Source organism: Heloderma suspectum, chromosome 5, assembly GCF_057233095.1.
Source record: "Heloderma suspectum isolate Gila_16-S chromosome 5, 16-S_ref, whole genome shotgun sequence".
Classification (NCBI taxonomy): Eukaryota; Metazoa; Chordata; class Lepidosauria; order Squamata; family Helodermatidae; genus Heloderma; species Heloderma suspectum.
In genome coordinates, this window is record NC_139462.1 from 21967624 (window position 1) to 21992914 (window position 25291).

General features: G+C 47.3%; 1 protein-coding gene across 1 annotated transcript in view; it reads left to right on the forward strand.

Moving 5' to 3' along the window:
- Positions 1 to 2848: 2848 nt before the first annotated feature.
- The window catches only part of ARHGAP24 (Rho GTPase activating protein 24), a 498319-nt gene continuing 475876 nt past the window's right edge, over positions 2849 to 25291 (forward strand). Inside the window, exon 1 of the mRNA XM_084855552.1 lies at positions 2849 to 3144. The gene's annotated coding sequence lies outside the window, so the exon portion shown is untranslated. The remainder of the gene's footprint in view (positions 3145 to 25291) is intronic.

Genomic DNA, 25291 nt, shown 5'->3' on the forward strand with positions numbered 1-25291 from the left:
AAAGGGAGGGGGCAGAGAAGGTTAGAACTCCCTAAGGCTGGCTAGAGAAGGTTGAGCGCCCTCCCCCCCGCCAGGTAAAAAAGACTGCTGTTGTAGCCAAGAATCAAATGACAGAGCGAGAGGTGCAGCTCATTTTCTAGGCCCCAGCAACTGCATCTTGCTTGTTGTGTCTGGGAGTCCAGCTTTGCTGTGGAAGGAGAAACAGAGCTGAGCTATTGTATGGAGAAGGGCAGGGGGGAGGGAGAGAGAGAGAGAGAGAGAGAGATGAGGCTGACAATAAAGAGTGCAAGCCCTGTACTGTGAGCTTCTTTCTTTTACCATTGTACAATGTCCATGAACTATCACCTCAGTTTTGATTTTAATTATGGATTTAATATTGGACTGCCTTCACCTCTGTTCACTGTTCATTTAAAACACTTCCAGGGTCCCTGGGTGCCACCCCCGAGCAGCCACTGGTTCTTAGAGACTGAGCCTCAGGAGACCAAGGAATTTAGGGTGGCCATGTGTCCTTTTTTTACAGAGGACAGTCTGGGATCTTCTCAAACTGGGGAGAGGTAACGAGTGGGGTACCGCAGGGCTCAGTCCTGGGCCCTGTGCTCATAAGTATTTATGTAGGATAGCGCTCTTCAAGTACTTGAAAGGTTGTCACAGAGAGGAAAGCCAGGATCTCTTCTTGGTCATCCCAGAGCGCAGGACATGGAATAATGGGCTCAAATGACAGGAAGATTCCGGCTGAACATCAGGAAAACGTCCTGACTGTTAGAGCAATACAACAATGGAACCAATTCCCTAGGGAGGTAGTGGCCTCTCCCATACTGGAGGCATTCAAGATGAGGCTGTGACTTGGATTCCTGCATTGAGCAGAGGGTTGGACTCGATGGTCTTGTAGGCCCCTTCCAACCCTACTATTCTATGATTCTATGATTGTATGACTGTCCTCTCTTTGAAGGGCTGTCCTGTCCCATTCCAGTATAAAGATAGTGAACCCTAAGAACTGTTGCCCATCAACAGTGACCACCTGGTCAGCAGACCAAACAGACAGGCACACAGGTCACCTGGTCACAGTCTTCCACAGTATGGTGAGATGTACTGTATTTCTACTTAAATTATAATAATTATGTCTATAGATGAAAATTTAGAAATAAATTAGCATATGCAAATCACCATCCTCTTTTGTCCTCTTTTTTGGTGATTTGCAAGTGGCCACCCTAGGGTCAGGTGTAAAGAAAGGCACCCTGGATCTGGTTAAGAAAAAAACACACATTGTTTTTCCCAAGTTGAACACTCTTTTAAAAATTGTTACATTGTGAGTTCTGTGGCTGCAACCAGATTTTACTGCTAAGGCCTAGAGGACCTTCCCCAGAGATACAGAGTGGGTTTGTGTATTCCCAGTGTCCCAAAAGGCTTGTGTGGAATCCACTTGGCAAAATTCTGTAAGTACTCTAGGAAACAAACAGGATCCTGAAGCAACGAAAGTAGGGATGGCAGAGAATTCCACCACGCATTCCAGTGAGGCCGGATTCTAAAGAATCCCCCGGAAGCTGTGGCGGAACGGCCTCCTGCCCCCCTGCCCCCCCCCGCAGAATCCCCCCGGAACAGCACTTACCTGGGGCGGATGCGGCAGATGCAGCGGCGGTGGTTCCGGCGGTGGCGGCAGCTACAGCGGTGGTGGCTCCGGCGGCTGGTCTCCTGGCCGGCCGCAGCCGGGCTGCTGAGGCTGCCATTGCCATCCTTGCAGCTGTTATAGGCTACGTAAGTATTTATGTAGCCTATCACAGCTATCCCCCCAAAACCAGCGTACGCAAATGGTGGCCGCCATTTGCGTTCCCTATTTTTCGCCGTTCTAGCCTACGTAAATATTTACGTAGGCTATTACGGTGGAAAAAAGGGGAACGCAAATAGCGTAGTGGGCGCTATTTGTGTTCCTTTATTTTTCGCCGTTCTAGCCTACGTAAATCTTTACATAGGCTAGAATGGCGAAAAATAGGGAACGCAAATGGCGGCCGCCGTAGCCACAGCCATTTGCGTATGCTGGGGTTTTTTTTTGGGGGTAGCCATGATAGGCTACGTAAATACTTACGTAGCCTATCACGGCAGCCTGGCTGGACGCAAATGGCGGCTGCCACGGCAGCCGCCATTTGCATCTGCACCAGCCCATCCACAGCCGGAAATCCAGCTGCGGCTGGCCCTGGCCGGCTGCTCTGCGGAGCCGCTGCAGAGTGGAGCCAGCTGGGCAGGATTCCGGGGGGGGGGGAGGACTGGATCACCTCCCCTCCGCGTCGAGGATTCCGGGGGAGGGACGGAGAGCCCCCCCCCATGAATCAATCCATGAAAAGGTAAGTGAGTTTCGTACATCCCTAAATGAAAGTAGGTCATCGCGAAAGTATAGTCTTTGGAAGTCTTCCTTTAGTATGTTGGGAAACCCACCAGGCTGCCGTGAGGGAACAAACAAACACAACAAAGTTGTTAAAGGAAAGCCGTCACGCGGCAAACGAGTGGAGCCAAGTCACAGAGAGAGGGGCAGCTTTGAGAAGCCCAGTGCAGCTGAGTGAGCTGTGTCGCTCGGGGGTTCCAGAGATATTTGAGGAGTGAGCTGTCTGGCTAAGAAGGGATTCTCTCCAGCTCCGTGGCAGCAGCACAGCCGGCACGTTGTGAAGCTGCCAGCTGCTGAGTGAAATCTGAAACCGACGTTCCTTGCTGAGGGGCTGGCCTTGTGCTCTTCCCAGCCTCTCGTGTTGTGTATTTACACATCTTTTACACGGACACCCATTCTAAATTCTGGGACTTCTTCCTCGAGTCAAGTACAACTGGTGGTCTTGTGATTACAGTAGCTGCCGGAGCCCCCTCTGTGAATTTACAATTGGTATCGGTGTTTGACAGGAAAGTGTGCAGTGGGGGAAAAGAAATAACAACTTTGCAGACCAGTGACAGCTTAATTTAGCCGTTCTGTATTTCCTTTTTGAAACTGCACAGTCGGAGTTACAGAGAAACTCACAGATTTGAATATTATCTTGTACTTTGGAAAGTTCAGGGCTCCCCCCCCCCTTTTTTTTTTGTTTTGTTTCCTCTCTCCTACTTGGTTATAGTGGAGTCTCCAGTTTGGAACTACTGCCTGTGTGGATCAACGCAGCAGCTGAGAACAGGGTAGGTGGCATTAAAATAGCTTTTGCTCTAGTGACAAAACCACGGCAAAAGGGTCTGGTCTTGACAGGTCAAACTCTCTTGCTGCAGAAGCAGCAACAGCAGTTGTCTGGAAATGCAGTTTTTGCCTTGGAAGAGGTGGAGAAGCCGCTGAAAGGATTCTTGTTCTGTGATCTATTTGAATGAGAAATTTAGTAGCAACCCACCTCGTCCCTTGTCTTCTCTGGAGGTTAAAAATAGAATGCACGTTCTGTTAAACTAGGAGGGAGAAAATCTATAAAATCTTTTTGTGTCCCGGAATTCCCGTCTTAACAATCCTTCTCAGATTTCTAATTGCTTTCTTAGCATGTACTTATTTAAAAGGAATGCCTGTAGTAAGATTTTCTGACATAATGAGGATGTTTTACTTGCATGCATAGGAATGTAGCCTTAATTTCCTCTGCCGTGTTGTGGTGTGTGGATTTATTCTAACCTATATTTCTCTAGATTCAAGGAAAAGCAGAAAAGCAGACTAAGTGAGGGCAGAGGGATTTATTGATAAAGAGACAAGTGAATTTGAATCTTGCGATACCTGCAGATAAGCACACCACTTAACAGCAAACAAATAATAGATTCTCCCTTTTTATGTGGTTGTTTCATGCGCCTATAATCTGCTAGATATTGTGTACTCCCTCCCTCCCGTGTTCTGACATATTGATGAAAGTTTTCCCCTTCTTAGAATGTCAGGAAGTCCTCCTGAATGGAAGAGGGATAGGTGGTGGCCAGCTCAGCCCTACCATTAGGCAGAGTGAGGCAGGTGCTTGGGTTTGGGCAAGGTGTTGGAGAACAGTGCTGTGTGTGCTATACAGCCTGCCGTGTGCCTCCTAAGCTATCCTGATGCCCTGAGGTACAATGGAGGATGCCAGTGTTGAAGTAGAATTCAGCTGCCAGTCTGGTTGGCGTCTCTGCATGGGGGGGCGTGTGACATATCACCCTTCCCCCACCTGTGATATTCTATCATCACCACTCCTCATAAATATTTTTACAACACCAAGTACAAATTCTAGCTCCAGAATTTCAGTACCTCTATATTCTCTCAACCTCTTCCTTGGTAATACTTTAGAGCAAGTGTGTGCGGAAGGAATACATCAACTATAACTTCATCAACCATGACTGTTGTGTTTTTCTCCCCCCCCCCCCGGAAAAAACCTTCTTATAAACCTTTATTAGGATGCTGCTACCACCCTCCTCCTCATGAGGAGAGAAACTTCGATTTTTGTGTGTGTGAGTGGGTGTAAATTTATAGGCTATGGCTTCTTTCAGGGTGAGTTTCATCTCACCCTTTTTCTGGTAACAAATGAGACTGAGAATGGCATAATTTGAAAGAACAAATAAAAAATGAAACTTTATTTACAAAGTATAAGATGTTTCAATGCAGTTTGAGTTTTATGTGGTAAATTATTGTTTCAAGTGTTAATTCCTTACCTATTCTACCCCTTCTAATAATCAGGTTTTAAGGGTGCAGTCCTATGCATGTTTAGACAGAAAAAAGTCCTACAACTCCCAGCATGGCTGGCTGGAGCATGCTGGGAGTTGTAGGACTTTTTTCTGTCTAAACATGCATAGGATTGCACCCTAAAATAATAAATATACCTCCCTCCACCTCCCAGGGGAATCTAACCACACCTAGTCTAGAGCCCAGTGCCTTAATCCTACCCCCTCAGAAAGGCAATTCCTATCCAAACCTTTACAGAAAACCAAATGCCCCTTATTCTCTTGCTCTCCCAACTGAAAATGGAACAGCCAATCAGGAGATACCATTTAAAATCTGAATATTGTAACTCCTACCTACTTACCATAGCCTTAAGGGGAAAGGATATGTTAGAATACAACCATCATACAAACAAACTTTCAAACATACAATTAAACAACAAAACAAAATAGCATTTCACCACAGGGCGCCATCTCGTCCTTCACCTCAGGCAGCAAATGTCTTGGGCCAGCTCTGATGACAGGTAATGTGCATTGCTAATTTGTGGTTTAAAATCAGCCCATTGTGTAGAGATACACAGAAGCTTACTTTTGCATTGTCTTGTCTCCCATTCTCCTCAAGACAATTGCACATGGCTTGCCCTATTCTCCTCCCCTGGAGGAGAACCACCTTTGAGGACGAGTATTCCCTGAAGCTTAGGAGGACATCAGCTGGGTCTATTCTCTTGTTAGTTATGTTTACTTGTGTGGGGACATAGGAAACTGCCTTCTACTGAGTCAGACTGTCCGGCCACCTAGCTCGGTATTGTCTACAGCAGGAATGGGCAACTTCTGGGGGTTGGGGGGCTGTATCCCTCTCCCACTGCCAAAATTGCTTCCTGCCACTGGATTTGCAAAAAACCTAGTGGTTTTAGAAGGAAACAAGGTGCTCAAGGAGCATGTGTCTTGTTTGCAAGTAGAATTGCATTCTTGTAAGGCTTCTAGTTCTAGGAGTGTAATTCAGCTTCTAAAAAAGGCACGCGCTCCCCGCACACATTGTGTTCTTCCAAAATTGCTGTGTGTGTGTGTGTGTGTGTTGCCACCACTGCAGCAGCAAATTTGTCAGGGGCAGCCACCCCAGCTAAACATCCAGAGGGACCACACGTGGCTCATGGGCCATGCATTTCCCACTCCTGGTCTACAGGGACCAGAAGGAGCTCTCCCGGGTTTCAAACAAGAGTCTCTCTACTCCCACCCTAGCTGGAGATGTTGGGATTGAACCTGGGGCCTTCTGCATGCAAAGCAGTTGCTCTGCCCCTGAGCTACAGCAGTGGAGTCTACATACAGAAGACTTTCAGACCACTGAGTGAGAAGATCAGTTGTGGTCAAGCACGGAGGCAAAGCAAGGGCCATTTCACACTTAATGTCAGCTGGCTCATTTGAGCCCAAAGGCAGCGGGATGGGGTGCTATGCCTGAGGGCCAGTGTGGTGTAGCTGGTGTTGGATTTGCTCCAGGGAGCTCAGCATCAAAGCCGAATGGGTAACCTTGTGCTGGTCACTATGGCTGGATCTACACTTACCGCCTTTTTTCGCTTCCAATGAAGTTTCACCGCCTGCCTTTCACACTATGCAGTAGCCGCCTCGAATTGGAACCGGAATTTCCCAATTCCGTGCTCCCGCTTTCAATACCCTGATATCCCGGTATTTCCCCTAAATGTGCTCTGATTTTCCGCCTTCGCTGCCATATCCAGTCATAGTCCCCTCCCCCACCTGTCCATATGCAGGGTGTTTTTTCTAATTGAGGCATGATCTTCGAAGCTTCGAAGATCATGCCTCAATTAGAAAAAAAAAATTGTGGAGAAGCCCCGATTCTGCGAGGATAACGCCTTAATTAAAAAAAACATCCTGAGCGGGGGATAGGAGGGGGTAAAACTTAGTCTCATTTGAAGGGATACAACAACCCCCTGCTCAGTGCAGGGAGACTGATTCCCAGGCGGTGGCCCATCCAACTACTGACCGGGGCCGACCCCGCTTAGCATCCCAGATCAGACAAGTGCGCGCAGGAAAACAGCAGGAAAACAGCACAGCGCTCAAGTGTGAACCGAGCTTGCGCATTCGATGAAGCACTGCAATGGGGAAAACGGGTGAGTGTGAATAATCACATTTTAATGCGAGAGCGTTTAACCCGACGGGACACCAAATTCATTGTGATGGCAGGCGCGATGTAGATCGGTCCTATCTCTCAGCCTAACCTACCTTCACAGGATTGGTGTGAGGATAAAAAAAGGGGTGGGGAGGGGGACAATACTCTTTAGAGAAAGCTCTCTAGAGAAAGAGTGGGATAAAAAGGTAATATGTGAATTCATTCATTCAATTATTTGAATGAATCAGCCACTTCTTTGTTTGTTATTTATCTAAGCCTGTTATAGGCCACTAGTAACCTATGCCTTGTCTCTTGGCAGTGCTCCCTTTCCAGATCCATTTTATACTTTAGACTGCAGTCCTACAAACACTTACCTTAAGTCCCATTAAATCCAGTGGAACCTGCTTCTGAGTAGATGTACATAGGGTTGCACATACATAGGATTGCACTGTTGGAGTCTTTCAAGCTTGCAGAGACTTTAGGGAGGCCTGTTGCAGATGTGGCAACACTGTCTTCTTTGCCCAGTCTGTGGATGTTCCCTTTAAGAATTTCCCAGCCTTCTCTTGGAAAGTGGTCCTTTACGAGTTTCAAGCCTTATTCTTGAGCTTGACCTAGGTTGCCATATGTCCTACTTTACAGAAGGGACACCCTTATTGAGACCCCCTATAAGAACCATAAGAAGAGAGAGCAGGGGCCTTGAAGTTGTCCATCGATATTTAGCAGCATCCGGACTGCAGACTGAGCACATCCAGCACTCGCAGTCTTCCCCATGACCATGACGCATGATGGTGTGATGCATTGTATTTCTATGGACAATTTTAGTCATTATCTCTAAATGTGCATCTATGCATATAAATGAGCATACACAAATCTTATGCAAATCTGAGCCCTCTTTCGTCCTCTTCTTTGATGATGCATTTCCTCTTTCGAGGTGATGTGCAAGTGGCCGCTCTTGCTTCTTCATCGATTTCCCCTCCTCCAGATATTCAGCATCAAAAGGCAGCAGGGCCATCCTTTTGGCAAGTGTGTCATATAAGTCAAGTATGAGCCAGGGCCACCTACGTACAGCACATCGTCATTGTGCCTCTAGTTTAGCGAATCAAGGAACACGAGGTAGCATCGCATGGGAAGGATTGTATATGCCATAGCCATGGCAGGGGGCTTACATGCTCCAGAACAGGAGTACCACAGCCCACCCAGCGCATGGTTGTGGACAGTGCTGGTCCTACCATTTGGCAGAGTCAAGCAGTCACCTCAGGCAGCAGAGGCTGAGAGGTGGCAGCAAGGTGTTGGAGGAGAGACCTTTGTGCCATACAGCTTGCTCTGTGCTCCCTAAGTTAACCTGCTACCTTCAGGTGCGGCAGAGAATGCTGTCCAATCATCACTACTAAACACAGATTAATCTGCCAGTCCAGTCAGCTTTTGTATGTGAAATGGGAGGGGTGCCATTTTGGTATTTGCTTCAGGCAGCAAAATGCCTTAGGCCAGCCCTGGTTGTGGAATCCCGAGTGCTGGTTACCCATCCATGGTTAAAGGGCAGCCTGGGGACATCTATCACAGCCTGGTTTGTTGGGGTCCATACTTCCACCCACACTGCTAACTGCTTGGCTTGGCCTTTATGCGCAGAAAGCATTTTTCACGTATTGCTGGTGCTATTTGCACCTGTGTCACAGTCTGGAGATTCCACTGAGGGTAGCCTGATAGCCGTCAACCCTGAAAGCACCTCTGTTCCTAGTGCACAGTGACTTCCCACCCACTGTCTTGAAATGCATCAGTTGCCCTCGAGGGACAGCAAGAGGCTTCATTCGTTCACGTAGGGTCTTTGCAGACAGCAAGTGTGGAATGGCTCCAGTTAATCTGAGAAGTAGCTTGTATAACTCAGTTCTTGTATGCTCACTTCTCTTGGTTGGCCCCAAGGCCTCAGTGTTGTCCCATGGGTTTGTCCACCATAGGGCAAATGAGCAATTTGCTCTAGCTGGGTCCCAGCCCTATAGAGATGCTGATTCAATGGGGAGGCCCCTAACATTTTTTTTTATTTTTTAACTAACTTCCCCCCCCCCATTTATTTGTCTTGTAACACACACTTCCACACCAGTGGGACTCTGCTTTTAACCTCTACTGAGTAGAGGAGCAGGCATAGGCTAGTCTAGAGCAATCACAAAGCTAGACACAAAAAGGGAAAAGAGGCTATGGAAGGACAAGACTCTCCAGTGGTGATGACCTGCAAGGTGTGTGCCATGTTTGTTTTCTTGCCTGAGAACAACATGGCCTACACCTGCAACAAGTGCAAGTTGATCACGCTGCTGGAAGAAAAAGTAAGCGGACTGGAGCGGCGACTGTTGACCCTCCGGGGAATAAGAGAACACGAAGAGTTCTTGGACAGAATGGGGGAACTACAGCAGCAAAGGGAAGACCAGAAGCTTGGAGAGCAACAGCAAGAGGAAGCAGAAGTGGGAAATGCTGAGGTGAAGAAAAATGGAGTAGAGGATACTCCTTGGAAAAGGGTGACAGTTAGGAGAAGAAGAACTAGACGTCACTCTGCACCAGTGGAAGCAGTGGAGCTGTGGAACTGATTCCAGGTACTTGAGGATGAGGCTGGAGGACAGCCTTCAAAGGAAGAATCAAAGGGGAACCTACATGAGAGTGAGCAAGAGGCTGAAGGTCAGTCAAACAGAGGCGATGAAACCGAGGCCTACAACAACGAGAAGAGAAGAGTGGTAGTAGTGGGAGACTCCTTGCTGCGTGGGATCGAGACCCAAGTATGTTGTGAAGACCCGTGGACTCGCCAGGTATGTTGTCTCCCAGGAGGATGGATTAGAGACGTGACTGAAAGGTTGCCTGCACTCATAAAGCCCAGTGACAGGTATCCCTTTCTTCTCATCCATGTGGGAACAAGTGATACTGCCAAGCGGAGCTACGATCACGTCAGACTTTGAAGCTTTGGGAAGGAAACTCAAGAACTTTGGGGCCCAGATCGTTTTCTCATCCATCCTTCCAGTAGTTAGAAGAGGGATAGAAAGGGAACGAAAAATACTCCAGGTGAATGACTGGCTACGAAGGTGGTGCTGACGGCAACGAGAGAGATTTGGATTCTGGGACCATGGGCTATACTTCCTGGAAAATGGGCTATTGGCGAGGGACGGGTTGCACCTCACAAAAGATGGAAAGAATGTGTTTAGCCACAGCATGAAGAACTTCTTAGGAGGGCTTTAAACTGCATCCTCTGTGGAAGGGAGATGTAAAGTTGGGGGTAACAAAGGACGTAGGCTCATGCACTGCAATGGAGAGAACAGCAATAATAGTCTTCCCACACATGTAGGAAAAAAGCCAGACTATGAAGCACATGGTCTTCGATGTCTATATACTAATGCCCAGAGTATGGGAAACAAACAGAACGAACTTGAACTCTTAATACAAGAGGGAAATTATGACTTGATAGGTATAACTGAGACTTGGTGGGATGACTCTCATGACTGGAATACAGCAATTGAAGGATATAACTTGTTCAAAAAGAACAGGAGGAACAGAAAGGGAGGTGGAGTTGCACTGTATGTGAAAAATACATATCTCTGCACAGAAATACAGGAGGATGAGCTTGGTAGCCCCATCAAGAGCATATGGATCAAAATAAATGGAGCAAAGAATAAAAGGAACCTGATGGTCAGAGTCTACTACTGGCCACCCAATCAAGGGGAAGACAAGGATGAAACTTTTGAAAAGCAAATAGCCAATGTTTTAAGGAAGCATGATGTAGTAGTAATGGGGGACTTCAATTTCCCCGATACTTGTTGGGAGACAAATTCTGCAAAACATGGCCCCTCCAGGAAATTCCTGACTTGTGTGGCGGATAACTTCCTCCTACAGAAAGTAGAGGAAGGAACTAGAGGATCGGCTATCCTTGACTTGATCCTAACCAACAGAGATGACTTAGTGGATAAAGTAGCAGTTACAGGAACTCTGGGGGAAAGTGACCATGTTGTACTTGAGTTCTTGGGTCTAAGGGAAGCAAAAGCCGAGTGTAGTCAAACGCGTACCCTGGATTTTAGGAAAGCTGATTTTAATAAACTCAGAACAATGATCAGTAAGGTCCCATGGCAAGTGATGTGAACGAGAAAAGGAGTCCAAGATGGGTGGGAGCATTTAAAAAAGGAAATTCTCAAGGCACAATTACAAACAATTCCAACAAGAAGAAAAGGTGGAAGACAACAGAAGAAGCCAATGTGGCTTCACAAAAAGCTTAGAGATGTCCTGAAAACAAAAAAGGACACATATGGGAAGTGGAAAGAAGGCCAAGTAACAAAGGAAGAGTACAGGCAGGTAGCACAGAATTGCAGGGATGGCATCAGGAAGGCTAAAGCTGAGAACGAGCTGAGGTTAGCGAGGGATGCTAAAAACAACAAAAAGGCTTTCTTCAGCTACGTGCATAGTAAAAGACAGAGGAAAGAAATGGTGGTTCAGCTATTAAATAAGGATGGCAAAATGATAACAGATGACAAAGAAAAGGCAGAGGTGATCAATTCCTACTTTGGCTCAGTCTTCTCCCAAAAGTGGGTCTATGACCCCGCTGGCAAAGGCGAAGTACAGGCTGAAGGGGCAGGATTGCAGCTTGAGATCGATAGGCATATGGTCAAGGAACACCTAATTACTTTGAATGAGTTCAAATCTCCAGGGCCAGATGAACTGCTTCCTTGAGTAATAAAGGAACTGGCAGAAGAACTCTCAGAACTGCTGTCTATTCTCTTTGAGAAATCATGAAGGATGGGGGACGTGCCAGATGACTGGAGGAGGGCTAATGTTGTTCCTATCTTCAAAAAGGGTAAAAAGGAGGAACCTGGGAACTACAGACCAGTCAGTCTGACATCAATCCCTGGGAAAATTCTGGAACAGATGATAAAGCAATCCATCTGTAAGCACCTTGAAAACAATGCAGTGATTACTCCAAGCCAACATGGATTTGTCAAGAACATGTCCTGCCAGACGAATCTGATCTCATTTTTTGATCAAGTAACCGCCCTTGTGGACCGTGGGAATGCTGTGGACATCATATACCTCGACTTCAGCGAAGCTATCGACAAAGTGCCCCATGATATCCTGATGAGCAAACTAGCTCAAAGTGGGCTAGATGAAACAACAATCCAGTGGATCCACAGTTGGCTACAGAATCGGACTCAAAGAGTGCTTATCAATGGGACCGTCTCAAACTGGGGAGAGGTAATGAGTGGGGTACCGCAGGGCTCAGTCCTGGGCCCAGTGCTCTTCAACATTTGTATTAATGACTTGGAGGAGGAGGTGCAGGGAATGCTGATCAAATTTGCAGTTGACACAAAATTGGGCAGGATAGCTAATACTTTGGAAGACAGAAACAAAATTCAAAGTGATCTTGATAGACTGGAGCGCTGGGCAGAAAACAACAGAATGACATTTAATAGGGATAAATGCCAAGTTCTGCACCTTGGAAAAAGAAATCAAATGCACAGTTACAAGATGGGGGATATGTGGCTCAACCACACTACAAGCGAGAAGGATCTTGGAATTGTTGTCGAGCACAAGCTGAATATGAGCCAACAATGTGATGTGGCTGCAAAAAAGGCCAATGCTATTTTGGGCTGCATTAATAGAAGTATAGCTTTCAAATCCCAGGAAGTACTAGTTCCCCTCTAGTCAGCACTGGTTAGGCCCCATCTGGAGTACTGTGTCCAGTTCTGGGCACCACACTTTAAGAAGGATGCAGACAAAATGGAGAGGGTTCAGAGGAGGGCAACAAAGATGATCAGAGGACTGGAAACAAAGCCCTATGAAGAGCGACTGAAAGAACTGGGCATGTTTAGCCTTGAGAAGAGAAGACTGAGGGGAGATATGATAGTGCTCTTCAAGGACTTGAAAGGTTGTCACAGAGAGGAAGGCCAGGATCTCTTCCTGATCATCCCAGAGTGCCGGACACGGAATAATGGGCTCAAGTTACATGAAGCCAGATTATGGCTGAACATCAGGAAAAACGTCCTGACTGTTAGAGCAAGGCGACAATGGAACCAATGACCTAGGGAGGTGGTGGGCTCTCCCACACTGGAGGCGTTCAAGACGAGGCTGGACAGCCATCTGTCAGGGATGCTGTGACTTGGATTCCTGCACTGAGCAGGGGGTTGGACTCGATGGCCTTGTAGGCCCCTTCCAACCCTAGTATTCTATGATTCTATGATTCCCCCCAAATGCATACTGTGGTTGTGGAACCTTCAGCTGGCAGTTGTTCTGGTATGGAGAAGAAAGAGACAAAAATCAAGTTATATATAATTGCCAAGGAACAGATCCCCTTTCATCTCTAGATCCAGCCTGAAAGATGCTCTCCCTCCACCCCAACTCTCTCTCTCTCCTTTCATTGTCAACATGGATTGTTGGGGCTTCTGTAACCGCAACTGAATAGTAAGGGAAGCTAATGCAGAGCTGGAGGGACCCATTAATGCAGCAGGAAACAAAGGGCCAACTTACTTGTCGCGTTCATTGTGTGAATGCAATTAACGTGCTTAGTCTTCAAAGTTGCAGAGAGGGCAATCAGAACTAGGACTGCAGGAAATGGTATAGAGATTAATCTTGCCCTGCTGTGCTGCCACACTGATGAAAAATCCCCTGCCCTTGAGCTCCTATTAGGTTTGGGAGGGAAGCTTCCATTGGTACTAAGAGAGCTTGCCCAGAGCTTCTCTTGCAGGGCTAGAAGACAGTGGCACTGTTAGGACTGGACTTTAGGGCATAAGCATGGACCCCCATAGCCCAGCCCATCCCAGACAGCAAGAGACAGCTACAGATGTCAGAGGAATCCACTTGCGGGGGGTGGAGGGTGAAGCTTGGTGAGTTTCCATCAGCTTGGCCCCTGGGACTTCAGTCTGTTTTCTGCTAACTGGCCTGACTTGGTCTGTAGAGAGAGTCAGGCCAGTTAGCAGAATTTCCATTTTTTCAATGTGTGCAAATTTTGCCTGAAATTTGCACAGATCTTTATTCACACAAATTACTCCCCCCCCCCGGGAAAAGTCCCCCGAGTTTGGGGAAAACCAGCATTTGCAATCCGAGTCGGATGAGTAGTAGAAGTCCGTCGAGCCCCAAAAGGGCCAGATTCCCAAGTGACGGAGATCCTTAGAGACACCCAGCATTGGCATACTGGTCCTAGCAACTGAAAGCTGAGAGAGGCCTTTTTGTTTTTGTTCTTAAAAAGGCACCACCGCCGCCACCACCAACTCACTCGGCTTTCAGGCACTCGATAGGCAGCGGTACTAGAAAGCCCCGAGGGAGGAAGTCATGGCTAAGTCCTCTAGGGGGCTTTTCAGAACGCACAAGCAGTCGGGGAGGCTGCAAAGCATAGGTGCACGGGGCCTACCTTGAAAAAGAATGAGCACACACACCTTGGCCACCTTGTTACAGTAAGGTAAGCTCTTAAGCACTGCACGCTAAGACATTTCTCTGAAATTCTCACTTGCTCTGCAACGGAAGCAGGAAAACAACTGCCTCTTTCGCAGGGAAGCAAAGAAGTGGCAAAACTCCAGGAGAGGATTTGGCACAGCACCAACTGTAACTAAATCTGCCATGGGCACGAATGGGAGATTTCCTTCCGATGCAAATAGCAGTTGCAGAAGGGTCAGTTTGGGGGACAAAGAGTTAAAATCCCCTTAAGCCCTTCCAGGGCCCCAATCTGGATCAAGCCCCCAATGCATGCTATTTATTATTTTTAAAAAAGAACTTTTCACTCAATAGCTAGTTGCAAGAACGATATAATGTCTGTTTTTGGCCCCTAGCAAGAACACCCAGGGATAACTCCTGGCAAGGAACAACCATACCATGCAGGCTTCCCATGAAAATACCTGTTGCTGTAGAGAATATGCAGTTTCCAGGGGCTCTGTGGGAAGCGTGTTAGTTTAATGCTGTGTTGTGATGTCAAAAACAGGCGGTGGGCAAAAGAGGGGAAGTGGTTCCGAGCAGGTGGCACAAAGGATGGATTGCCCTCCCCATGACATGTTGGTGCATAGCCACACCACCTCTGGCATACTTAGCATAGTATCAGCCAGTGGAGGCTGGTCACTCCGATTTTGGTGGGGCTGTAAATCCATTCTGGGTTTCAGTCAGAACCAGCCAGAATTCTAAAGAGGCTATCCAAGATGCTGGATCCATTTTGGGTATAGGGTTCATCACTTTGGATATCTCCTTTAGAATTCTGGCTGGTTCTGACTAAAACCCAGAATGGATTTACAGCCCCACTGAAGTCGGAGCCCCAGCCTCCACTGGTACCAGCTTGGCATCTTTTTGTACTGTATGTATTTTCCCAGCCATGTCGGATCCACTCATGGATAAGTGGCTCCCCGTGTGGGTGGGAGAACACTTAATGCAGGGGTAGGCAACCTGATGCCCTCTGGATGCGTTGGACTAGAACTCCCATAATCCCTGACTATTCGCCATGCTGGCTGGGGCTGATGGGAGTTGTAGTCAAAAACATCTGGAGGGCAAGAGGTTGACTACCCCCTGATCTAAAGGGCACCCAGATAGTTCAAGATTTCAGATTAGAGAATTAAGCACCTCCTTCTCCCCCCCCATGCTTTTTGTTTCCTCCCTTCCTACGTGAGTGTCTTTCTCTGTTTGCAGCATGCCATTTCTGCCTGGCTATAATGCTGTGTGTTCCAATCAGAACAGGTGGCTGATGCTCTGTTCCTCTGTCAGAAATCGTGTAGGCTTTTAACCAAATTTTCATTACTTACGCTGGCGACCATTGGGAAAGAAAGGCAAGATCCAGAAGACAACTGGCTTCTCTCCCATGAAGATCTGTCCTCCCCTAAATGCCGTATTTATTCTAATAGATACTTTGGCTTTTACTCCCCCCTTCCATGCACTTCCAGTTATCTTGCTTGAGTTGAGGGGCATCAGTATCTGAGTGGGCATTTAACTGAAGGAGGTGCTAATTACATACTTGAATAAGGGCACTCCAGAGCCTTCTCCCTTGCTGGCTTTCCAGGAAAGGCTAGACAGGCACCTGTCAAGACTGTGAGAAATTTGATATCCAGATTGATCTCCCTGCAGCTGTGAAGGTTAGTGAAGGTTAGAAAGGTACAGACGCAGTCCACTGGACACATCTCCAGTGAATCCATTGAAATGAATGGGAGTTTTTCAGGAGCATATGAAGCCCAATGGTCCATCTAGCCAAGTGGACAAACTTCAGGCTTGCGGAATGTACTTCAGTTTTTACTAGAAGCCAGAAAACTACTGACTGGAGCCAGGTGCAAAATAGTGGTTTGGGCAGGAGAACATATGCTAGTAAGAATTAAGGAACAGGGTGTCTCTGAACACATGCTGAGCCCAGGAATTTGTGACCAGGAACAGAACCAAGCTGCCAAGTCCTTAGACACAAAAGTTCACTTCTGTCCCCTCACCCCCAGCACTCTTTCTTGGGGTTTAACTAGATGTTATGTTAATTGCCTGATGGTGTTTGTACTTTAGTGTAACCGCACATGACCCTGATTCAGATTGAGACCAGTGTTCACTGGGATGGAAGGATTAAACATTGCCCCTGTTTTCCCCAAAATTCCACACACACCCTGGCAAGGGGGTAAGTAAATGAAAAAGAATCTTCCATTGACTCCAATGGAGACTTTTTTCTTTTTTTTAACACCCCGCTTCTGGGAGGGGGGAATTTCAGGGAGAACATGGATGAGGGAAGGTTAACTCTCCTCTCCTACTGCACATTAGTCCTGATCTCCATCAGGGCTGCACGCAGTTACACAAATGTAAGCAATCCTGCTCAGCTTCATGCTATGCAACTACCGTAATGTATTGTGTGAACCTAATTTAGGGGTACAGGGGATGCTTGTTGGTTGTTGCTATAGTTAGACAATTAGGAGTCAAAAACCCTTGCTGATCTTCTGAAATTACCCAAAGATCTATCAGTAGATTCCAATGTATCTTCTGCCTAGTCCTGGTCTGTATTGAATAGAAGAAGTTCTCCAGGGTCTCAAGCAGAAGACTGTCACATCATCTGCTACCTGTGATGCTTAACTGGAGTTCCCAGGAATTGAGCATGGGGCCCTGCGCAGCCAGACAGGTGCCATACTTATTATTATTATTATTATTTATTTCATTTCTATACCGCCCAATAGCCGAAGCTCTCTGGGCGGTTCACAAAAATTAAAACCAAACAACACACAATAAAACAATTTAAAATATATAGAACATTAAAACCACAATATAACAATACAACCACAATAAAACCTAGCAGCAGTACAGGAGTTTAAAATACAGATTTAAAACAGCAAAGATAAAAATTTAGAAAGCTAAAATGCTTGGGAAAATAAAAAGGTCTTCACCTGGCGCCGAAAGGAGTACAATGTAGGCGCCAGGCGAACCTCACTAGGGAGCTCATTCCAGAGCCGGGGTGCCACAACAGAAAAAGCCCTCCTCCTAGTAGCCACCCGCCTCACTTCCTTTGGCAGGGGCTCACGGAGAAGGGCCGCTGATGATGATCTTAAGGTCCGGGCAGGCACATATGGGAGGAGGCGATCCTTCAGGTAACCTGGCCCCAAGCCGTTAAGGGCTTTGAATGTTAACACCAGCACTTTGAATCGGGCCTGGAAATGGACTGGCAGCCAGTGCAGCTGGAAAAGTACTGGCGTAATATGAGCTCGCAGGCCAGTCCCTGTTAACAATCTTGCTGCCCTATTTTGGACCAGCTGAAGTTTCCGGACCGTTTTCAAAGGCAGCCCCACGTATAACGCATTGCAGTAATTCAGACGAGAAGTTATCAGAGCATGGATAACTGTAGCTAGGCTATCTCTGTCCAGATAAGGGCGTAGTTGGTATACCAGCCTAAGCTGATAAAAAAGTGCTCCATGCCACTGAGTTCACCTGTGCCTCAAGTGACAGTTCTGGATCCAAGAGCACCCCCAAACTACGAACCTGATCCTTTAGGGGGAGTGCAACCCCCTCCAGAACAGGTTGAATATCACCTAGCCGGGCAGACGAACCACCCACTAACAGTACCTCCATCTTGTCTGGATTGAGTTTCAGTTTATTAGCCCTCATCCAGTCCATTACCGTGCCCAGGCACTGGTTCAGAACAGCCACTGCCTCACCTGGGTTTGATGAGAAAGAGAGGTAGAGCTGGGTGTCATCCGCATATTGATGGCACCTCAGCCCACACCTCCGGATAACCTCCCCCAGCGGTTTCATGTAGATGTTAAACAGCATGGGGGATAAAATAGAGCCCTGTGGAACCCCATGGCACAATTGCCATGGCACAGAGCAATAATCCCCCAGCACCACCTTCTGGAATCGGCCATCCAAGTAGGAGCGGAACCACTGTAGTGCAGTGCCTCCAACTCCCAACCCAGACAACCTATCCAGAAGGATACCATGGTCGATGGTATCGAAAGCCGCTGAGAGGTCCAGGAGAATCAACAGGGTCAATACTGCAGAGCTGTGGTCTTTCCTTTTGTGCTGTAATGCTCTTGTGAAGCTCTCATTCATCTCAGTGGTCCTTCTAGAGGTGAACTGCCAGGTGGAGTTTTCCCAACATAAAAAGGAACCAAAAATGAAAGATTTTCAGGAATCTAATAGGTCTTTCATTTCATTTCGTTTATTATATTTCTATACTGCCTCATAGCCAAAGCTCTCTGGGTGGTTCACAGAAATTTTAAAAAAAATTAAAATACATTATATAAAATAAAAAAGTCATTCACATAATGACATAAAACACGTAACACACACAATAACAACAACATATTTCTAAAACATTTCAAAACAATCAGCCAGGGACAATCAAGAGACTCGTTATATGCTGCCAAATGCCTGAGAGAAGAGGGCAGTTTTAACCTGGCACTGAAAAGATGACAATGTTGGTGCCAGGCGGGCCTCATCAGGGAGATTATTCCATAAATGGGGAACCACTACAGAAAAGGCCCTCTCTTGTTGCTGCCTTCCGAGCCTCCTTCAGAGGAGGCTCCCGGAGGACGGCCTTAGATGCAGAGCATAGTGTATGGGTTGGTTCATGCTGGGAGAGGAGTTCTTTCAGGTACTGTGGTCCTGAGCCTTGTAGGGCTTTATAGGTCAAAACCAGCACTTTGAATTGGGCTCAGAAGCATATAGGCAGTCTGTGCAAATGGGCCAGAATCGGTCTTATATGGTCAGACCTTCTGGTCCCCGTTATCAGTCTGGCTGCTGCATTTTGCACAAGCTGCAGCTTCCAGATGGTCTTCAAAGCCCCCCCCCCCCCGCCCCTGTAGAGTGCATTGCAGTAATCTAACTTGGAGGTTACCAGAGCATAGACAACTGAAGCCAGGTTATCCCTGTCCAGAGAGGGGCGTAGTTAGGTCACCAACCAAAGTTGGTAGAAGGCACTCTGTGCCACTGAGGCTACTGGAGCTTCAAGTAACAAAGATGGCTCCAGGAGGACCCACAAGCTACAAATCTGCTCCTTCGGGGGGAGTGCAACCCCATCCAGAACACTTTTGAGCACCCTCCATCTGGTCAGCAGAACCACCCACTAACAGCATCTCAGTCTTGTCTGGATTAAGTTTCAGTTTATTAGCCCTCATCCAGTCCATTGTTGCAGCCAGGCACTGATTTAGGATATCCACAACCTCACCTGAAGAAGATGAAAAGGAGAAATAGAGCTGTGTGTCATCAGCATACTGATGGCAGCTCACTCCAAAACTCCGGATGACCGCACTCAATGGTTTCATGTAGATGTTGAATAACATGGGGAACAAAACTGACCCCTGCTGAACCCCATACTGGAGAGTCCACAGGGCTGAGCGATATCCCCCAAGTACCACTTTCTGGAGCCGACCATCCAAGTAGGAGTGAAACCACTGCAGCGCAGTGCCTCCCATTCCCAACTCAGACAATTGCCCCAGAAGGATACCATGGTTGATGGTATCAAAAGCTGCTGAGAGATCAAGAAGCATCAACAAAGTCACACTACCCCTGTCTAGGTCATCATACAGGGCAACCAAGGCTGGTTTTGTGCCAAAACCTGAACCCTGACTGAAATGGATCTAGATAATCAGTCTCATCCAAGAGTGTTTGGCAACCACCCGCTCAAGAACCTTGCCCAGGAATGGAACATTTGCCACTGCCCTAAAATTATTAAGATTTTCTGGGTCCAAGGAGGGTTTCTTTAGAAGTGGTCTCACCACTGCATCTTTGAGGTGGCCCGGGACCACTCCCTTTCACAAAGAGGCATTTATCACCTCCCTGGCCCAGGCAGCTGTTCCTTCCCTGCCAGTTTTAATAAGCCAAGAGGGCAAGGATCCATTATGGAAGTGCTTGCACGAACCAGTCCAAGCACCTTGTCAACATCCTCAAGCTGTACCTCGAGGCCTTTGCAAGGTCTAAAACAGTCTTGCAGGTTGGTTCATGGTTTACCATAAAATCTGTTCCATCTGCATTTCATGGATTGCCAGGTACCTTTCATTCCATTGTCTGCTCATTGATGGAATCAATTCCCCTCCCCCAATTTCCCCAATTTGCACAAATTCACATTTGTGAAAATGTGCAAATCTGCACCCCCCCCCCCCATGTGCAAATCCTCCCAAAATGCACATTTTCATGCTTTAGCCAATGGGGGAAATGTATATTTTTGGCCAGGTTTTTTTTTAAATGTTATGTATTTTTCCATGAGTAAATTTGTGTAAAATTCCAGAAAGTAAAAAAAACCCACGTGGTCCACAAGTTTCTGTCAGGGATGAGTCTAAGTGCCTTGAGATTTCTGACAGCTCTGATTCGGAATCAGAGTTGGAGCAGCTGCTAGATCAGAGGCTGGGGTAGGTACCCTTCCTAGTGAGCCAAAATGCTGGAAGAGAGTCCTCCCAAGACCTTGACCAACAGATGGCCCAGACGGAGTCTTTGCTCCCTCCCTCTACTGTGAAAATGCAAGTTTCCAAAGAGGAGGAGGAAGGGAGGGGCATCACTATGAAGCTAGCTTGGCTGGGAGGTTCATACCCCAAACCACCGGCAAATTTCTCTCCCTCTGGTTTGTCTCCTCTGCTTAGAGATTATTGATTAGTTGCTTAGCGCCTGGGGGCAGCCTGAGAGTGTTCCTTGAATCTGCATTTGTAGAGAGACTAGGCTCTAACAAAATAAAGTCACATTAGCCTGAAGCTTTGTCTATTGTGGTGTTGATTGTGAAGGGAAAGGACGATCCAATTCTGACAGTCTGCAGGATCCACATGGTCAAGAAAAGCTGGTCTGCTGTGGAATTTGTGGGTTGGATTCACAGAAATCCTAACTCAATTGATTCCACTGCGGATTTCCCCAACATCCCTAGCTACAAGTTAATTGAGCTCTGCTTGAGAGGTCTGGACTTTTATTTGTTGGTTGGTTTGTTTAATCTTATGTTTTATGCATTTCCTTTCAGGGCATAACTGGTCTCCCAAGGCGAAGTACAAAATTTCATAAAAACATGACCATAAAACAGGATTAAAACCACAATATGCAAAGTGAGGAAAAGCAATCAATTAATCCCAGCAATTAGTTAAAAAGAGCACTGTTAATAAAATGTTTTTACCTCTTCCTTTAACATTTCCAAGGGTGGGTCCTCACATATTTCCTTGGGGAGAGAGTTCCATAGCTGAGGGGCTTTACAAAAAGACCTGCTCCTGGTGCACGTGAAAACTGCTAGAACCAGTGTTTTGATACAGCTGTCTGCATTTTTGGACTAGAGATGTGGCCATGGGGACTGTCATGATGAGTTCCTGCACTTCAGAATTTACCACAACACCACTGCTCCCATCCAGGCACTGAGACCAAGACTTGCTTAGCCTCAGCAAGCTTGCTCTGTCACGCACCATCAGACCATACCCTAGGGCCCAGACATTTGTTTTCCCAACAGCTGGACTCATTATTTGCTTTTGCAAAGGTCACATTTACATGATGCATGCCCTGCCCTTGAGGCATACGTGAGTTTTTCTAACTTGCAAATTCCCAGGCAAATTGATTGCTCTCAAGTTAGAAGAAATGAGGAACCAGGGCATTGTTCTGTACCTTGCATGCCCATCTTAAAAAGTTCAAGTTGATTTTGGCAATGAACAGACATTTGCCAATCAGCTGCCAGTGCAGAAGCTGCGGGCCTGGTCTGATGAATGCAGATGGTGCATGCACAAAATAGGCCCATAAGCTTGCAATATCATCCATTTAAAATAGTGATCAGAAATTGTGGCCAAGGAGCTCATCTCGGAATACACTGGCATATTCCGAGCTGGTAAGTTTGTATTGTGAGCCAGATAGTCTTGAACTCTGATGGCATTGTTACTCTGCACATTCGTTCCTCCATAGTTTGGGGTGGGCAACATGTGATCTATGGCCCCCCTGCCCTCCCCGGCTTTTTGGGTGGCTCCCTACCAACCAATGAGTCTGCCGCTAGAATTTGGTGACACAGTGGCAAAAAAGGGCCGATTTTTGTCCTTGTTGTAAGGAAAAGAAGCAGTGGGTTGCTGCTGATGTTCAGTGGTGTGGCAGCAAAAAAGGGCCAGTTTGTCTTTGTTTTAAAGAAAAAATGGCCCTTTTTTGTTGCCATGCCACCAAAGTTTGGCAGAAAATTTGGCAGCATAGGAGCAATAGGGGGCAGCCCCCAGTGGGTTACCAGGAGTGGGGGAATGGGCTTCCAGTTCCCCAGAAGTTGCTCACCCTTGCCATAAATGAATGCATGGCTCATTGTGACATGGGGATCCACACAGAACTGGGTTGCAGTGGTGGTGGCATTAGAATCTGTATATAGGGGGGCACTTGGACAACTCAGTTTTCTGACCAAATGGCAAGTATAAAAAAGCTGGTAGGAAACAGGAGCCTTCTTCAGGCATTCAGAATGATGACGTGAAGATGGCAGTGGGGCCACAGGGGTAAGCCTCACCTACAACATCCCTGTGATTGTGGGACGGTGCTTCAGACCTTTGTGGATTTGTCCCAAAGGTCTCATGTTGGCCTGCTAGTGTGTTCTGCTGAATGCGTGAGACCAGGCTACCCGAAAGACTGCCTTCTCCCAAACGAGGGGGTTGGACTTGATGGTCTTATAGGCCCCTTCCAACCTTACTAGTGTATGATTCTGTGAGCCTGCCTGGGTTTTAAAACCTTTGGGGGAGGTCCTTCTCTCAGTACTACCACCATCAGAGGCATGTGTGGTGTGGTGGGGATGCAAGGGAGGGCCTTCTCCTTGGTGGCCCCTCACAGGCTCTGGAACTCCCTGCCGAGGAAGGCTAGGTTGCTGCCTCTCTGTTGTCATTCTGCTGGCAGGCAAAGATGTTTATATTCAGGTAGGTCTTCAGCATCTAAGGGCTCAATCCTATGCATGTTTAGACAGAAAGAAGTCCTACAACTCCCAGCAAGCCCCAGCCAGCCATGCTGGGAGCAGATCTCCAGATGTTTTGGAGTTCAACTTCAATTGTTCCCGATCAGGGAGTTGAAGCCCAAAACGCCTGGAGGCCTACTTTCTACCCACCCCTGCTGTAGACAGCTTCTCATACATTTTATAATTAAAACTGTTGGGTGACTAGGGGTGCACGAAAGTCACTTACCTGGTCTCGCAGCTTTTCACGGTGGGGGGGAGGCGCTTCGCTGCTCCCCCCGTGAAGTTCAGGCCGGGGGGGGGAGGATTCCCGCCTCACCCGGCCGAGATTCAGGCCGGGGAGGAGGCGCCTTGCCTCGGCCGGCCGCGAAATTAAAAGTTAAAAAAAAAAAAATGCCCCCGTGATAGGCTACATGACGATTTACGTAGCCTATCATGGCTGACTTTGCAAATCTAGCCGTGATAGGCTACGTTAATCGTCACGTAGCCTATCACGGGGGCATTTTTTTTCTTTTTTCTTTTATTGGAATGTCGGTGGCGGCAGCCGGTCAAAAGACTCCCGCCCCAGACGAAGACCCGATGAACCGCCGGCCGGACCCGCCGCCGGGAGGAACATTCGCCAAAAGTAAGTCCCGTCCCGGGGGTGTGTGCGGGGGGCGGGGGGGGCGGAGAATTTCTCCCCGAAACTTGTTTGGGGGGCCGAACACGTTGGCGCTCGGCCCCCCGAAGTTTCGGGGAGAAATTCTCCGCCATCCCTATGGGTGATGTGTGATGGTACACAGCCTTCAGAACAGCTGACCAACTGTGCAGATGGTAGAGAGCCAAATGGGGCTGACACGCCATTGGAAAAAAAAAAGTATGAAAACATTCATTCTTGCCAGGGGCTGTTCCCAACCTTCCAGAAAGGCCAGGCTGACCATGACATGACATCAGTGCATTGCATCCAGAGGTGTAATATTCTGGTACCTCTTTCTCTGCTTGTCATTGATAACAACACATGCCAATGACCTCCTGTCTGGAGCAGTACCTGCATGGGGGGAGTGTGTGATCCTCTGTGCTTTTTTAGTTTTGGTAGAGCGCTGGGCGATCCATGTATTTTTTCAGAGGCATTTTGCAAACATCGGAGCAAAATCTTCTAATGTCCCTTAAATTTGCTTGCAGGTGTTATTCCTGAGCAGCAACCTGCAAATTGACCTCGAATTGCGCTTTGGGCAGAAGTCACTGGCAGCTATAGTTTCAGGTGCAAAAGAATCTCTGAAGGGCATTGGGACTCAGGGTGGCTGTCACTCAAAAATCACTTTGTCATATGGATGTACGGCTGATGCTCATCACAGTGTTCATTTGCATAACAAACGCCTCTCCTCAACCTTCACTTCTGCATTATTGGCCATTAACATACATAATCTTTGAGCCTCTTCGATGCTATTGAAGCCTCACATGTGCGGGGGGGGGGAGCCCACCCTCAGACCACATGCACATGGGACATCATTAAATGCTTTCTGGTCTAAGGAGTGCTCACAAACAATACTTCACCACAGAGTTTCTCTGGCTCAGTGGCAGAGCCAGTGGAGGCTGGTGTCTCCAATTGTGTTGGGGCTGTGAATCCATTTTTGGATTCAGCCAGAACCAGCCAGAACTCTAAAGGAGCTATCCATGGTGCTGAACCTTTGGATAGCTCCTTTAGAATTCTGTCTGGTTCTGACTGAAACACAGAATGGATTCACAGCCTCACTGAAATTGGAGCCACCAGCCTCCACTGGGAAGAGCATTGCTTTGTATGCAGAACCCAGGTTCAAGACTCAGCATCTCCAGGTAGAGCTGGAGAAATCCCCATCCTGAAACCCTGGAGAATTTTTGCTCATCAGTGTAAACAATACTGAGCTAGATAGACCAATGGTTTGACTTGGAATGAGGTGGCTTCCTATTCTGGCTGGCTTGCAAGAAATTTAATGCAACAAATCACTGCTGTTTTGCTTTTTTTAGTGATAGGTGAAAACTTTACTCTGTCAAGGTGGGCTTTTTCTTTAATGGATTTCCCAGTTTGCACGTCTCAGGCCTTTCAGTGACCCAAGACGGAACTGCGTTCCAAAAATCTACTTTTTTGTGAGCTTTCTGATGCAGCTGCTATCAAGAAAAGTATGAACAAAAGTGTGCATATGAGGGGAAAGTGCACACAAAAAGTGTGTATATTTGAGAAAAGAGTGCACAAAACAGCATCTAGCAATGTAAAGTACTTGGGAGAACAATGCATCCAT